Source organism: Phacochoerus africanus, chromosome 9, assembly GCF_016906955.1.
Source record: "Phacochoerus africanus isolate WHEZ1 chromosome 9, ROS_Pafr_v1, whole genome shotgun sequence".
Classification (NCBI taxonomy): Eukaryota; Metazoa; Chordata; class Mammalia; order Artiodactyla; family Suidae; genus Phacochoerus; species Phacochoerus africanus.
In genome coordinates this window covers 125771606-125786740 of record NC_062552.1, presented here as the reverse complement: position 1 = coordinate 125786740, position 15135 = coordinate 125771606, and the positions used below count along the sequence as shown (strand labels likewise).

At 56.2% G+C, this 15135-nt stretch overlaps 2 long non-coding RNA genes and 1 pseudogene across 2 annotated transcripts; 1 reads left to right on the top strand and 2 right to left on the bottom strand.

The window, feature by feature from the left end:
- Positions 1 to 496: 496 nt before the first annotated feature.
- Positions 497 to 830, top strand: LOC125136907 (eukaryotic translation initiation factor 1-like; annotated as a pseudogene).
- A 1674-nt stretch (positions 831 to 2504) lies between these two features.
- On the bottom strand, positions 2505 to 8206 carry LOC125136431 (uncharacterized). Its single transcript, XR_007137187.1, has 2 exons — positions 7852 to 8206; positions 2505 to 2639 (listed from the first exon to the last, which is right to left on the bottom strand). It is a non-coding gene; the product is annotated as an uncharacterized LOC125136431 (long non-coding RNA).
- Positions 8207 to 12635: 4429 nt separating this feature from the next.
- On the bottom strand, positions 12636 to 14681 carry LOC125135714 (uncharacterized). Its single transcript, XR_007137038.1, has 2 exons — positions 13252 to 14681; positions 12636 to 12988 (listed from the first exon to the last, which is right to left on the bottom strand). It is a non-coding gene; the product is annotated as an uncharacterized LOC125135714 (long non-coding RNA).
- Between the last annotated feature and the right edge of the window lie 454 nt (positions 14682 to 15135).

Here is a 15135-nt window from a genome sequence, read left to right as displayed (position 1 = left end):
ACTCTCTGGGCCTCCAGTGAGGCTACTGTGGACCTGGGATTCCCAGGGAGTCCCCTTTGCCTCTCTCTTGGGTTCAGTCCCCCTTTACTGGGACTTTTTTAATGGTTCTTTCCAGTTTATTGCATGAAGGAGTTGCTTACACTAGTCCAAGTTAAAAGCAGGTCTCATCTGTCTCTTCCTTGGTTTCCTTGCTTTGTGAGAGAAGATCCCCCAGCAGCTTCCCGAGCAAAGGTGCATGGAAAATTGAGTCGTATAATTTTTGCACGTTTGAAAAGGTCTTCATCCACCCTCGTGCTTGGTGATAGCTTGGCTAGGTATAGAATTTCAAGTTGAAAACCATCTTGGGCCCCCAGTCACTGAGCCGCCGCCACCGCCGAGGACTCAGCAACCTCCCCCTTGAGCCCCCTTGCTTCCTGACGCTCTGTCCCCCCTGCCGGCCTTCTCCCACCACGGCCTTCCGCAGGCCCTTTCCACCGAGGAAAAGGCATCGTATGGTATGTTCGCTATCCAGACCCCTCACTCTTTCCACCCCTTTGCCAGTGCAGGTAAGGGTGATGGTCTTCCTGTGGCTCTGAGGATTATGTCCAGGTAAGAATGCAACAGAGAAACGGCAGGAAGACCTTAGTACTGTCCAAGGGATGGCTGATGATTAGGATCAAAAGAGACTAGCGAAGGCATTTACGAAGAACTCTGCCTGCAGTGGCACTGTAAGGCAGCATCCAGAATGTGAAGTCATTGAGCGACAGGGTGACCAGTGCAAGAACATATGCCAGTTCCTTGTAGAGGTTGGACGGGCCAAGGACGACCAGCTGAAGGTTCATGGGTTTTAAGTGCTCTGGACTCACTGAAGCTTAAGTGAGGATTTCCTGACAATGAGTAAAATTTCCTTCTGTCCCTTGTCGCAAGTTTCAAAACCTCACTGCTTGTATAATGTAACCATTTGGGGCCTGCTTTTAACTTGGACTAGTGTAAGCAACTCCTTCATGCAATAAACTGGAAAGAACCATTTAAAAAAAAAAAAAAAAAACTTCATCCACATTCTGAAGGCATTTCTCCGTGGCCTTCTTATCGCCCAGCTCTGCCATTAAGAAGCCCAAAGCCTCTCCAATCTTCAGTCATTTATAGGAGACATGCTTTTCCTCTCTGGATCTTTGATTTATCCCCAGTGAGCTAGAAAAGACCCCACAAAGCAGAGAGCTCTGCCTGGGGGCTGGGGGAGGGCACAGGGGGCCGCTGCACTCTGGGGACTGGCCTTCTGCGGGCCCCTCCTTCTGGGACTCCTGTACTTGGATTTAGCACTCCTGGGCTCGTCCTCTAATTTTGTCTTCTTTCTATTGCTTATTTTGTATTTCTTTGTCATTTAGGGCTACTCTTTAGGGGCTTTCCCTCTTTCTCCCATCCTTAATTTCACCTATCTTCTTTTTCAGCCATGCCCATGGCATGTGGAAATTCCTGGGCCAGGGATCAAACCAGTGCCACAGCAGTGACAACACCAGGTCCTTAACCTGCCGAGCCACCAGGGAATGCCTTGACTCTCATCTTTTAAAATTCTACAAGCTCTTTGCTCCTTTCAAACAAATACCATTGTTCTGGCTTAACGTCCTCTCTGAGAAATGGGTTTAACATTTTCTTCTGCTCTCTCAATTGCCTCTTTTCACCTTACTTCCTTTTTTCTATCTATTTTGGTCTCTGTTCTTCTATTTGAAGGGTTTTCTCTGACACCTGGGGCCCCTTGGCTTCCACTCACAATAGCGTGGAGCCCGGACCAGCCAGCTGGAATCTCTCCATGTGGAAGGACTCCCTCTTGGGTCTTCAGGTATCCAGACAGCTTTCTTGGGTGCATCAGTCAGCTTTGCTAAGTTATGCTGCAGTAACAAATAACTCCCCAAATCTCAGGGACACACAACAGCAAAAGTTTATTTCTTGATGGTCCATGGCATCTGCAGGGGGCTGCAGCTCTGCTCTGAGCGTCCTTTTCATCCTGTGATCTGGGCTGAAGGCGCTGCCTCTTTCCAGGACACGCTCTTCTGTGGCAGAGGGAAAAGAACAATGGTGGGACCCCTGGATGACTCTTCAAAGTCTCAGAAAGTGCAACATGTCACCTCCATTCTCTCTTCATTCACCAAAGCAGGTCACATGACCTTTACAGCAAGGGGCAGTGAGGGACCGGGCGTCTTCCAGTGCTGGTGCTTTGGTTATCCCTGGAAGACCCCTCCCATCGATCTTCTGCTGGGGACACATGCTTGACTCCTGGCATGCCAGGAGCAGGGCAGGGAAGGATTGGGAAGCTGTGGTCACTTAAGCATCTTTTCCAGCCCCATGCTCCTTCCCGCCTCTGCCAGGCCTGACACCCTGATTTTGGAATCCCTCTCCAGAGACTGTGCATCTTATTCCTGCAAGGGCTGGGTGGAAGCAGAGGGACGTGGACGATGAGCAGCTGTGCGAGGATTTAGGTGTGTATTCGTTTTCTACGCTGGGTAACAAATGGCCACAGACTTAACCGCTTACAGCAACACACCACACATTTATTCTTTCGCAGTTCCCGCAGGTTGGAGGGCTGGCTGAGCTGGTCCTCTGCTCAGGGTCCCTCCGGGCTGCAGTCAGGGTGCCGCCCACTGCATGCTCATTAGTAGGGTCAGCTGGGGAAACAAATGGGCTCCATGTTCACTTGGTTGGTTGCTGGCAGGATTCCTGTCTTTGTGGCCACGTGACTGAAGGCCCCGGCTTCTTGCAGGCTGGCAGCTGGCGGCCACGCGCAGTCCCTTGCCTCATGAGCTTCCTCTGCATGGCTGCTTACCTCATTTAGCCCAGGAGAAGATTCTCTCCCTCACCTTTTTTTTTTTTTTTGGCCATGCCCATGGCATGCAAAAGTTCCTAAACCAGGGACTGAACCTGTGCCACAGCTATAACTAGAGCCGTAGCAGTAACAATGCCAGATCTTTAACCTACTGAGCCACAAGGGAACTCCTGCCAGAAAAGCAGCAGCAGCAGGAAGTCACAGCCTGCACTTAAAGGGGAGGGATTACACAGGGGTTCGAACATGAGGGGACAGGAAATTATCAGGGTCACCTTAGGATCTGTCCTCCACGAGGGCTGCCATCAGACCCTCCTCCACCTCCCACAGTGCCCAGACCTAGCCTCGCCAGTTTCTGCTGGTCTGTGGGTGCTGGTTTATGGGATGTAGCACCCCAGAGAGGCAGGTAGGTAGCTGTTCCCCTTCTCTGCCGAGTCCTGTCACTTTCTATCTTCCTAAAATGTGCTGGAGCTTTCATCGGCAGTCAGCTCCTCTCTCGTGTTCATACCCTTTTAAACTTTTTTGCCATCGTTTTTATAAAGTTTCCAGAGGAAGCAGAGATAAGCCTGAGGTTTGTTCTCCATGTTTAACCTCCCCCCCCCCATCCACTAGCAAACCCTCCCCACCTGACAGCCTTGCCTTTGACGTGGTCTTCCCTGCCCCCTGCTCATCCTCCCCCACTCACCTCCCGCAACCACCAGCCCACCCAGTGTGGACCCTATCGCTGCTCCTGGCCTGCACCTTCACCTTCACAGCCTCGGAGAGACACACACACGTGCAGACACACTTCACACTTCAAGGATTTTATGCTCAAGTTCTTCCTCTTTTTTTTTTTTTTTTTTTTTTGGTCACACTGGCATCATGCGGGAGTTCCCACGCCAGGGATCAAACCTGTGTCACAGCAGTAACCAGAGCCACAGCAGTGACAGTGCCGGATCCTTAACCCGCTGAGCCACCTGGGAACACGGACGCTCGAGTTCTAATTTAGGGGTTCTCTGGGCACACTGTGCTCTTTCCTGCCTCTCCGCTTTGCACATGCTGTTCCCTTTCAGTCCCTCCTCTACCCACATCTGCCTCTTGGCACATCTTCCTGTGATTCCTGCTTATCTGCAGCCTGGGACGCCTTCCCGAAGTGGTCCAGCCCATCACAGGCAGGATCTCACATCTGCAAAATGGGCATCGCGCCCATCCCCTCACCCTCCCACAAAGCCCACTAGGGCTTTTCCTGCCAAGCTGGCAGAGCCTGGGAAGCCACCGAGGCCAGAGGGATCTATTAAAACCCTAACTGGCCGCACCTCACCCCGCGTACAGCCCATGCGCGGCTCCTGAGTGCTGTCGGGCTAAAATCCAAAGGCCTGCATGTGGCCCACAAGGCTCCGGGGGGCGGTCTCGGCTCCCCGCCCCCACAGCCGATTTTTCAAAGGAGACTGGGAGTCCTCTCCAGTCTCAGGGCCAACTGTTCAGAGCACTTTCTGTCTCCCTGACTCCAGCCCCTTCACTAGTCACTTCCAAACTCAAACTGCAGGTCTCTCGGTGTCTCCATCCGCCTCCCCGTAGCTGGGTGGCACGGATCACCCTGTAACAAACATCCCAGGCCGGGCAGGCCTGTGTCTGTGTCCCTCAGGACACATCCTGAGGCCAACTCGGAGAGCAGGTGCTGAATGCAGGAATGGAACCCTGGACAGCTTAGCGTGAACTGATAACCAAGTCCAGATGGAATCCAGAGTCAGGTGGGGACTGGAAGCCTCTAAGCAGCCTGAAGTCAAAAAGCCAAGAGGCCAAGTCCAGTGTGGACCCAGCCTCAGACCGAGCTGCACCCAGGGCCCTGGGACCCCGAGACTCTGCTCTCTGCCCTCACCCTCCCGTGGATGAGGTCCCTGTCTGAGGACACCAGCCCCCTGCCCACCTGCAGGGCTGGGTGCCCTTCTCTAAAGCAGTGGGGCATGCTGATTGCCAGGCCTGGAGCTAGGAGGGTGGGGTGCCGCCCACTATACCATACTCCCAAGTTGGCTCAGGAGGGTTCCTTCTGGAACATCAGAGCGCCCTTATCTGAAGGAAGAGGCATTGGAAGGTGGGCCAAGGAACCCGCATGATGAGCTCCCAAGGGGTGGGAACCAGGCCCCTGGAGATACAGCCCGGGAGAGCTGTCACAGGTCACAAAGCCAGTGCAGAGGGCGGTGGGAAATCGAAGCTGCAGGATGGCCTTTCTCCAGGCCCTGCAGGGGTCAAGTCCAGGCGGCAGGGCTGGGGATCTGGAGAAAGAAGCAGTCACGTGGGCGCCCTCCCCAGCAGGCGCCCAGGGCTCTGAACAAAGGACCCACTCCCGGCATGAGTCACCAAGTGGAGGCAAGCCTTCCCGGATAAGTGGGCCTCCAAAGGGGGAGGGGGCGTCCACAAGCACAGGAAAGAGCACTGCAGGACTCGAACCCCTGGTCAAGGCACTGCCCGACCCCCTGGGCCGCCTTAAAATGGGCCAACAAGCCCCTCCCCGCAAAGCCACAGGGCCTTAAAGGGAAGAGACGCCCGCAGACCTGCCTGAGAGAGGGAGAGGGCAGCCGGGCTGCGGGGGCAGTTTGCAAGGCGAGGGCCGGGGTTTGAAAACAATCGGATTAATTCTCCCCATCAGGGCTCGGGGACAGGGGTCAAAGTTCCCACTTAATCCCTCTTCGGGTGGGAGGCCGAGGGACACACGAGCGCTGGCCTGGGGGAGCCGGTCGCCCGCGGGTCCCGGAGGCGCGGAGCCCCAAGTGCGCAGACTGCGCGTCGGCACCGGACACCCCCACCCGCAAGCCCTGCGGGAGTCGAAACGCGCGGCGTGGTCCCCGGGCTGTGCGGTGGCGCGCGGTGCTGCCCCCCAGGCGAGCGGCGACAGTGGCTCTTCCCTGCCGAGGAAAACGCTGCGGCCCTTGTTGGGGGGAGGAGGGGAGGGGCGAACATGGACCTTCAGGTCTGGGTTTGAACTTGGACCCCACCTCACCCTCCTGAGACCTTGGAGGCCACTGAGCCCCTCCGTGCCTCCCTCTCCTCTCCCGAAGCAGGGGATCGCCGTGAAAACGGCCCCGGGAGGTCGCGCGCCCCTAGCGGCTCCGGCTGCCGCCAGGGCATTTCTGGGGGTGGAGTCTCGGTCACAGAAGTGTCCTGGGGGAGGGGGAGGTATTCAGAGACGTCGCCCGCAGTGGCTGTGAGTTACCGTAGGTCCTGAACTTTAGGCCGTCCCCCCACCCCGCCCCCCGTGAGGCCCGCTGTTAGGGGCTCGGTTTGGAGGCGGTGTCTTCGCCCCATTTTGCAGACGCGGAAGCCGAGGCCACGGCGGGGCGCGGGGGGGGGGGGCTCCCGAAGCTCAGCCGGGCGGAGGGCCCGAAACATCCGGCCGTGCGCCCCTTCTCCGCGAGCCCGGGGTGTGGCGCGGCGGGGAGCGGAGCCCCGGCTCTCGGATTTCATCCCGCCGCCCGTTCCCAGCAGCTCCGCACAGATGTTCTCCCGCTGGGCCGCCCGCGCCGCGTTTTAGGGGCCCTGCGCTGGTTCTTGGGAGCTGGGGCTGGGCCGCCCGTGGTTTCGTCACCACCTGGCAAGGCTTAGCGAGCACCTGGCCGGGATGAGGAGCACAGCGGGCTGGGCGATGGGCCCAGAAGGCCGCGAGGCTCGGGGTGGGGTGGGGGGCCGGCTTCCAGCCCCCTGCGGGCCTCGCTTTTCTCCCCTCCTCCCAGCGCCTTCCTGTTACAGCCTTACAGCCGGGAAACAGAGGCCCGGAGAAGTTAGGAAGTTAGCAAGCAGGCCTTGGGTGGGAGAGAGTTCTGACATTTGGATAAGGGCCGCCTATTAGGCAAGGGAGCAGCTTGGGCAAAGGCACGGAGGTGGGGGGGTACAAGGGCGGGGCGAGGCGGGGGGAAGCCAGCAGTGCGCAGGTCGGGCCAGATGGTGAAGGCCCAGCACACTGGGACACCTCTACCCCAAGGCCAGTGAGGCTTAGCTGGGCATCTGGGGAGCTGGGCAGTCAGATGGAATCAGGGATCGGCCAAAGGCTGTCCAGTGTTTGCTGGAGAGATTTTACCTCCGGTCAGGAAGGGGGCAGAAAGAGCCACTGGGAAGGAGGACAAGCCTTGCAGGGCCTGTGGCACCTGGGGAGGGCTGGGAAGCTGGCTCTGGGGAGAAAGCACTGAATATCTGCATTTGCTGTGGGTGGGGGTGGATTCTTGCAGCTCTCTGTGCAAATCCCTCGGAGGAGGCCCAGTGGGCTCCCTGGAGGAGGCGGCCGCTGGCCACATGCCAGCCTGGTCTGAGGAGGTGGGTTGCTCCTTGAAAGGCGGTAGCTCCCTCCCAGGGCAGTGGTAGGGGCAGCAGGGGCACAGCCAACAGCCCGGCAAACGGGTTGGACCGGCTGGGTAGGGGGCACAGCCTCTGGGTGGGGCAACCATGACACACTCCGCATGGAGGCCACTGACCTGAGAGGCCACATCCGGGGGTGTCACCCTTGACGGGCCGGGGCAGCACCGCCCCCTAGAGAGTGCAGAGGGCGTGGCCACAGCCAGGACCCGGCTCCACCCGCTACCCGGCCGAGGCCAAACTGAACTGAAACGGGAACCCCCCCTCAGCTCTGGACTCCACACCCCCGGTAGCTACTGTCCCGCCCCTGTGCCTTTTCACAGCCAGGCTGCTCCCTAGAGGTGTCCCCCTCCTCCCCGCCCCCGCTTCACTCTGCCGTCTGCTCCCCCTCCCACCACGGCCTCAGGGGTTCCCTGGGACACAGAGCCCTCCTCTGTCCGGTTTGTACCCACTCTTCCTGGGGGGGGCACCTCCCCAAGATTCATCAACCCCCCCTCCCCCGAGGGCGCCCACAGTGCCAGTTCCAACCTGCCTCTTCCTGAACTTCAGACCTAAATAACTGGCTCCCAGGGGGGACTTAGCGCCCACGGCTCGCACGCAGCCTCCTCCGCTCTGTACCCACCCCAGCTTCCTCCCTGGGCTCCCAGCCAGCTCCAGCTCTTACAGGCTGTGGGCTTGAGAGCCAGCCCCCTCCCTCTCTGCGCCCCACAAGCGGGAGTAATAATAGTGCTGACCTCACAGGGTGGCAGTGAAGCGTCAGGGTGAAGTTCTGGATCCGCGTCTGGAAACCCCTCATCCCACTCTCCAAAGGTCCTCACGGGAGCGGCCGGTGGGCAGCCTCCAAGCCCCAAAGAATCCTCACTCTGGGGGCCATGGCCCCAGCCCTGAGTGCGGGAGGGACGTACTTCTGTTCCAGGGAATAGAAAAATAGTGACGATGGGATCATTACTTCTGAGTTTAGGGTCTAAAAAAGCTAATTTTTTTTTAACGGCCCCACCTGCTGCTTGTGAACGTTCTCGAGCCAGGGATTGAATCTGAACTACAGCTGGGACCCTTTAACCTATTGCCCGGCCAGGGATCAAACCCGTGTTTCCAAAGGGACAGGAGCTGCTGCAATTGGATGCTTTTTTTTTTTTTTTTTCCTGTCTTTTCTAGGGCCGCACCTGCAGTATATGGAGGTTCCCGGGCTAGGGGTCGAATTGGAGCTGTAGCTGCCAGCCTCCGCCAGAGCCACAGCAGCTTGGGAACCAAGCCACGTCTGCGACCTACACCGCAGCTCATGGCAACACTGGATCCTTAACCCACTGATCAAGGCCAGTGATCCAACTCACAACCTCATGGTTCCTAGTCGGATTCATTTCACTGTGCCATGACGGGAACTCCTGCAGTCTAATTCTTAACCCGCTGAGCTACAGCAGGAACTCCTAAAAAATCTAAATTTCTGTTTTGGGTGTTCACCCTCTCTCTCTTGCTACAGTGGAGGTGGGGGGGGGGTGCCATGCCCTGAGCAGCCCTGTGACGAGACTCCCCACCCCCAACCACCATGGCCAGGACCTGAAGCCACCAGCCTCCTGATGAGGGAACTTTCTCAGATTTTACATTTTCCCCTGATCTTTACAATTTTCTCATCTATACCTAATTCAACAGCAATTTTTAAAAGTTAAAAGTTAAATTACTTTGAGGAGTTCCCGTCATGCCTCAGCAGTAACGAACCCGACTAATATCCAAGAGGATTCGGGTTAGATTCCTGACCTCAATCAGTGGGTCAAGGATCTGGTATTCCATGAGCTGTGGTGTAGGTTGCAGACATGGCTTGGATCCTGTGTTGCTGTGGCTGTGGTGTAGGCCGGCAGCTGCAGCTCCAATTCGACCCCTAGCCTGGGAACTTCTATAGGCCACGGGTGTGGCACTAAAAAGACAACAAAAATTACTTTGAGCAAGACTTTCCAAATTGTCAATTTAGTTTCATAGACCCAGTGACTGCTTTTGCATTTACATCTCAGCAGTTTGTGTATTCTTCTAATAAAGAACTCATTGAGTTCCCGCTGTGGTGCAGTGGTTAACAAATCCGACTAGGAACCATGAGGTTGCAGGTTCCATCCCTGGCCTTGCTTAGTGGGTTAAGGATCCGGTGTTGCCCTGAGCTGTGGTTTAGGTCGGAGACACGGCTCAGATGCCGAGTTGCTGTGCCTCTTGTGTAGGCCGGTGGCTACAGCTCCGATTCGACCCCTAGCCTGGGAACCTCCATATGCCGCGAGAGTGGCCAAAAAAATGGCAAAAAGACAATAAAAAAAAAAAAAGAACTCACATTAACATGTTTGATGGGAGTTCCCATCTGTGAGCTGTGGTGTAGGTCAAAGACACAGCTCGGATCTGGTGTAGCTCTGATTCAACCCCTAGCCTGGAAACCTCCATATGCCACAGGTGTGGCCCTAAAAGACAAAATAAAATGATTAAAAAAAAATGTTTGATGGGTTTGATGAGGTTGGGGACAAAGGCAGTGGCTCTAGGTGAGCAGGGCAGAAGCTTGGGACAGGCGTGGAGCAGCCCCTCTCAGGGGCTCCTAACTGGGGTAGGGTGTGAATAAGGTTCCAGGAGCTCCTTGAATTCTACCCACTTCATTGTCAGGGATGGGGGTTTGGGGGTTTCGGAAAGGGTCAGTAGCAAACGCCAGCTTTCACTTGCCCGTGTGTGTTACAGAGGGTGTGGAGTAGCTTGACGTAGTGAGCGGGTTAAGTGCAGCTGGGTTAAGAAAGCTTCTGCTGCATCGTTGTGGTTTGATTACTTACAGTGCAATGGCACTTCCAGCTTCTGGGGCTTCTAAGTGCTGGAATCTAGGGAACCTCTCTGTCAACCCCCACATTCTCCTCTGTATCCCGTGTCACCAAGCTCAGTGGTTGTGCCTCCCAGATACCCCCCCTTTCTCCCTCCCGGTAACCACACCCACAGCCTTCAGTTCAGCTCCTTCCAGAAGGCTGCAGTGGACTCTTCCTCTCCATGGGCAGCCCTGGGTACCCCTTCCTCCCCTGCTTACACCTCCCAACTCCAGCCCGTCAGCCATCCCTCTGTCCCCCTGCCCTCCTTTCACTGCTCCCCTCCTGCCCTTGAATTCCAACCTTCCTGCCTCACCCAGGTCTATTTCCGAGCCCGGCTCCTTCTTGCCACCTGCTCACCCAGACCGTGGATACCAGTGGGGCTGTGGTTACCAGCTGGGACTACTTACCTGCCCTCTAGTCCTAGCTGTCCCAGCTGGGACCACTTACCTGTCCTTGCTCTTCCCTAGATTGTTGGGGGACTCAGATCACAGAGATGAAAGGGCTTGAAAGGTGTCAGGGACTTCGTGAAGGGCTAACATCATAGTCATTGTCACAGTATTTCTTTTTTTCACACCCTCGACATATGGAGGTTCCCAGGTTAGGGGTCAAATTGGAGCTGTAGCTGCTGCCCTACACCACAGCTACAACAACACAGGATGTGAGCCATGTCTGCGAACTACGCCATAGCTCACAGCAACACCGGATTCTTAACCTGCTGAGTGAGGCCAGGGATCAAACCTGCATCCTCATGGTTCCTAGCTGGGTCTGCTTAACCACTGTGCCACGAAGGGAACAGCTAATCATCACTGTTTTATTTTTTTATTTCTCTATTGCCGCAGTGTGTAGCAGCTTGATGTGGGATCTCAGTTTCCAGACCAGGGACAGAACCTGAGCCATAGCAGTGAATCCTAACCACTAGACCACCAGGGAACTCCCTGGTCATCATCATTATTATTAATGGTTGTTAGAATCACTCAGAAACAACACATTCCAAGCCCAGGATGGCTATTAAGAAATGCTGGCGGAGTTCCCGTCGTGGCGCAGTGGTTAACGAATCCGACTAGGAACCATGAGGTTGCGGGTTCGGTCCCTGCCCTTGCTCAGTGGATTAAGGATCCGGCGTTGCCGTGAGCTGTGGTGTAGGTTGCAGACGCGGCTCGGATCCTGCGTTGCTGTGGCTCTGGCGTAGGCCGACGGCTACAGCTCCGATTGGACCCCTAGCCTGGGAACCTCCATATGTCGTGGGAGCGGCCCAAGAAATAGCAACAACAACAACAAAAAAAAAAAAAAAAGAAAGAAAAAAAAAAAGAAATGCTGGAGTTCCCGTTGTGGCACAGTGGAAATGAACCCAACTATTATCCATGAGGATGTGGGTTCTATACCTGGCCTTGCTTAGAGGGATCTGGCATTGCCATGAGCTGTGGTGTGGGTCACAGATGTGGCTCGGATCTGGCCTTGCTGTGGCTGTGGCGTAGGCCAGCGGCTGTAGCTCTGATTCAACCCCTGGCCTGGAGACCTCCATATGATGTGGGTTTGGCCCTGAAAGAGAAAGAAACAGAGAGAGAGAGGAAGAGAGAGAGGAGGGAGAGAGGGAGAGAGGGAGAGAGAGAGAGAGAGGAGAGAGAGAGAGAGAAGAGAGAGAGAGAGAGAGAGAGAGGAGAGAGAGAAAGAGAAGAAAGAACGAAAGAAAGAAAGAAAGAAAGAAAGAAAGAAAGAAAGAAAGAAAGAAAGAAAGAAAAGAAAGAAAGAAAGAAAGAAAGGAAGGAAGGAAGGAAGAAGGGAGGAAGAAAGAAAGAAAGAAAGGCAGGCAAGTTCCCGTGATGGCTCAGTGGAACGAATCTGACTAGGAACCATGAGGTTGCAGGTTCGATCCCTGGCCTTGCTCAGTGGGTTAAGGATCTGGCATTGCCATGAGCTGTAGTGAAGGTCGCAGACACAGCTTGGATCTGGCGTTGCTGTGGCTGTGGTGTCGGCTGGTGGCTGCAGCTCCGACTAGGCCCCTAGCCTGGGAGCCTCCATATGCTATGGGTGCGGCCCTAGAAAAGACAAAAAAAGACAAAAAAAGAAATGCCAAAAAGCAGCAAAAATCCATCAGGTCCTTTCCCAGAGTGTCAGGCAGAGGGGCGAAAGTGGGAGGGGGTACAGAAGATCCAGGTTCAAGACCTGGGTTCAAGGCAGCTTCCGATGGGAGGAAACTGCCAGGCCAACTTCCCCTCTTCAGACCCAGTAACACAGTGCCTGGGGCCACACTATTTTTTAGGTGCCCATGAAAGTTTTAATTCTGTTTAAAATGAAAAAGGGAAAAAAGGGAGTTCCCATTCTGGCTCAGCAGATTCAGAACCCGACATAGTGTCTGTGAGGACACAGGTTCGATCCCCGGCCTTGCTCAGTGGGTTAAGGATCTGGTGTTGCTGCGGCTGTGGTGTAGGCCAGCAGCTACAGCTCCAATCCAACCCCTAGCTTTGGAACTTCCATATGCTGCAGGTGCGGCCCTAAAAAGACAGGAAAAAGAAGAAGAAAAAAATTAGGAGTTCCCTCTGTGGCAAAATGGGATCAGTGGGGTCTTGGGAATGCTGGGATGCAGGTTCGATCCCCAGTACAGTGAGTTAAGGAGGCATTGCTGCAGCTGGCCTGGGAACTCCATATGCCTCAGGGCGGTGAAAAAAAAAGAGGGGGGGAGGAATTTTAAGGTGAAGATAATGTTTCTTACTATATTCTTCTTTATACTGATGTAGCAGTAAAATAGGAATTTCTTTTTTTGTTTAAAAGGAGGAGGGAGTCCAGGGAGGCCAAGTCCCTTGGGCGTCTGAGAGTTAGATGTTGCCCTGGGCCCTGGGCAAGGTTTTCAGCTGGTGAGCCTCAGTTTCCCAGCCTCCAGCCCGGGTGCAGTTGTCGGAGCTGTGGGGATGAGTGAGTGACGGAGCCTGGGTCCTGAGCTTGGGGCCCTCCGTCCATCCATCCAGCAGGGCCTCTGACTGCTGCTCTGGCACTTGGGACACAGTTGAGAGAGCCTGACAAGCCTCCCGGGACTTAAAGGGATCAAGGTCCAGAAAGTCTGAAAGAAAGGAAGGGCGGAGGGAGCAGCGAGATGCGGGGAGGCCCTGGGGGACACAAGCCCCCTCCTCCTCCTGCAGCAGCGTAAACGGGGCCGGGCTGGAGCCCTTGCTGGGTGCCACTCCCAGGCAAGGAGCCGAGCAGGGGGAGAGACAGGAGCCCCCGCAGTAGCCACAGTCCCAGCGTCCTGGGCAGGCGTCTGAGTGCCTGTCGTGCGTCAGCGTGTGCCAAGCTCCCACCAAGAGGTAGAAGCCGGTAACTCACCTGCCCTGCAGGTGAGGAAGCTGCCCGTCGGACAGGTTGAGCGGTGTCCGTTTTCCAGGCTTGGGGGTGGCCCGTCCATCGGGGGAACCTACACTCTATTCAGTAGATGCTCAGAGGTATTTCAGACGAGCTGATGGAGGGGCAGGGGCACGTCTGGGATGGGGGTGGGGGGGGCGAGGGGGGCAGCTCTGGCGATCCCAGCGCCTAAGTGCAAGTCCATGACAGCGGGCGATCCCCTAGGGACACAGCCCAGCCCACAGCCCCCACCACACACACACACACACACACACACACACACACACACACACGAATCTGCCCTTTGCAGTTGTCATGCTCAACCCACAAACAGGCCTAACTTTGAGCCTGTGAGGTGACACACACCACCCAGGCCATCTTTAGCAAGGGCAGCAAAATGCTCCACCCTCGAAAACTTGCGGCCTCCCTCACTCGGAAGTCAGACACCACCCAGACAGGCCCCCAGGGCAAAGCCGAGGGGGCAAAGCTTAAGACCCTCCTCTGTGCATCCCAGGGTGGGGAGGGGGGGCGTAGAGAGGGTCTCCTGGGCAGCCCCTCTGGGCCCCAGGGCCCCTCCGAGCTGCGGGGACAATCACGGGTATGGATGGGGGGCTGAGGAGTGGGGCGAGGCAGGCAGGAGGGAGCACCAGGAGGGGCCCGGTCTCTCTCCAGCCAGGCCTCCTGCCCGGACCCCTGCCAACTCCCCTTCCCCACCCCCAGCCATGGCTCCAGGCCCAGCAGCCCCCCCTTCACCACTCTCACAGCTGAAAAGAGGGGGTGGGGAGACCCCGCTGAGGTCCAGCCTCCAAAGTGTGTCTGGAAACTCCCGCGGAACCTCGTGGGGTGGGGGGGGCCCTGGGGGACCCTGACTCCCCCCGAACCTCAGTTTCTCCCAGGAAGACCGCCTAGAACCTAAAGGAAACTTGAGGCTGGGCTGGGGGCATGTGTGTGCTCCCCCACCCGGCCTGCCAGGCTGTGGGCGGTCTTGGCAGGAGCCAGCCAGTCCCGGCTCTGGAGGAGGAGAGTGGCCGGGGGTGGGAAGCTGCCAGCTCTGGGAGCAGGAGCAGCGGGGCCTCCGAGGAGGGGCCTCCATCCGTCCAAAGGGTGATGGCCTCCTGCTGATGGGAGAGGGGAGGGGCTGTCACAGGTCGTGGGTAGCCATCCCCCACAAGACCCTTGGCCCAGGAGTGCTCGGGGACAGATCCCTGCCCATCTCCAAAAGCCTGGGCCTCAGTCTCCATTTCTTATTTTCTTGGGCCATACCCACCAGGAATCCAACTCCAGCCTCAGCCATGACCAGAGCCTGCTGAGCCACCAGGGTACTCTGCTTCTAAAAACGAGGGGTTTCTTGTAAACCAACTATGTCAATAAATATTTATTGATTGATTGACTTATGGCCACACCTACCGCATATGGAAGTCATGGCCCAGGGACTGAATGCCAGCCACAGCTGCACATACACTGGATTCTTTAGACCACCGTGCCAGGTGGGAATGGGGATCGAACCCGCGCCTCTGCAGAGCCCCACACCACTATAGTCAGATTCCTTTTTTTTTTTTTTAGGGCCACATCTGGGGCATATGGAGGGTCCCAGGCTAGGGGTCGAATAACAACTGCAGCTGCTGGCCTACACCAGAGCCCCAGCAATGCCAGATCCAAGCCGCATCTGCGACCTACACCACAACTCACAGCAACACTGGATCCTTAACCCACTGAGCAGAGCCAAGGATTGAACCCACATCCTCGTGGATACTGGTAGTTACCGTTGAACCATGATGGGACCTCCTGCAGTCAGGTTCTTAACCCATTGAACCACAGTGGGAACTCCTTCAATAAAACTTTAAAAAGTGAAAAAAAAAGTTGTTTTTT